The following is a 561-nucleotide window of genomic DNA, read 5'->3' on the forward strand; positions in this document are numbered from 1 at the left end:
AGAATGATTTACCACAGGTATCACATTTAAATCGCTCATCACCTGTATGAATATAAGTGTGTGCAAGTAAGTTACAGTTTGTAGAGAATGATTTACCACAGATACAATGATATGGTTTCTCTCCTGTATGAATACGTATGTGTTTAGTTAACCTATTCTTTTCTGAGAATGATTTACCACAGGTATCACAGTGAAATGGCTTCTCACCTGTATGAACATACTTGTGTATAATTAAGCGACGTTTTGCAGAGAATGATTTACCACAGGTATCACATTGAAATGGCTTCTCACCTGTATGAACATATTTGTGTGTAAGAAAGCTACCCCTTCCGGAGAATGATTTACCACAGGTATCACAGTGAAATGGCTTCTCACCTGTATGAATATATTTGTGTGTAAATAAGCTACCGCTTCCGGAGAATGATTTACCACAGGTTTCACAGGAAAATGGCTTCTCACCTGTATGAATATATTTGTGTATAAGTAACTGACGTTTTGCAGAGAATGATTTACCACAGGTGTCACAGTGAAATGGCTTCTCACCTGTATGAATATATTTGT

General features: G+C 36.7%; 1 protein-coding gene across 1 annotated transcript in view; it reads right to left on the minus strand.

The window, feature by feature from the left end:
* LOC106868504 (zinc finger protein ZFP2-like) overlaps positions 1-561 on the minus strand; it is a 7,915-nt gene that overhangs the window by 3,547 nt on the left and 3,807 nt on the right. The gene's annotated exons all lie outside the window — the stretch shown is intronic.

The sequence above is a fragment of the Octopus bimaculoides genome, chromosome 28, assembly GCF_001194135.2.
Source record: "Octopus bimaculoides isolate UCB-OBI-ISO-001 chromosome 28, ASM119413v2, whole genome shotgun sequence".
In the NCBI taxonomy this organism is placed as follows: Eukaryota; Metazoa; Mollusca; class Cephalopoda; order Octopoda; family Octopodidae; genus Octopus; species Octopus bimaculoides.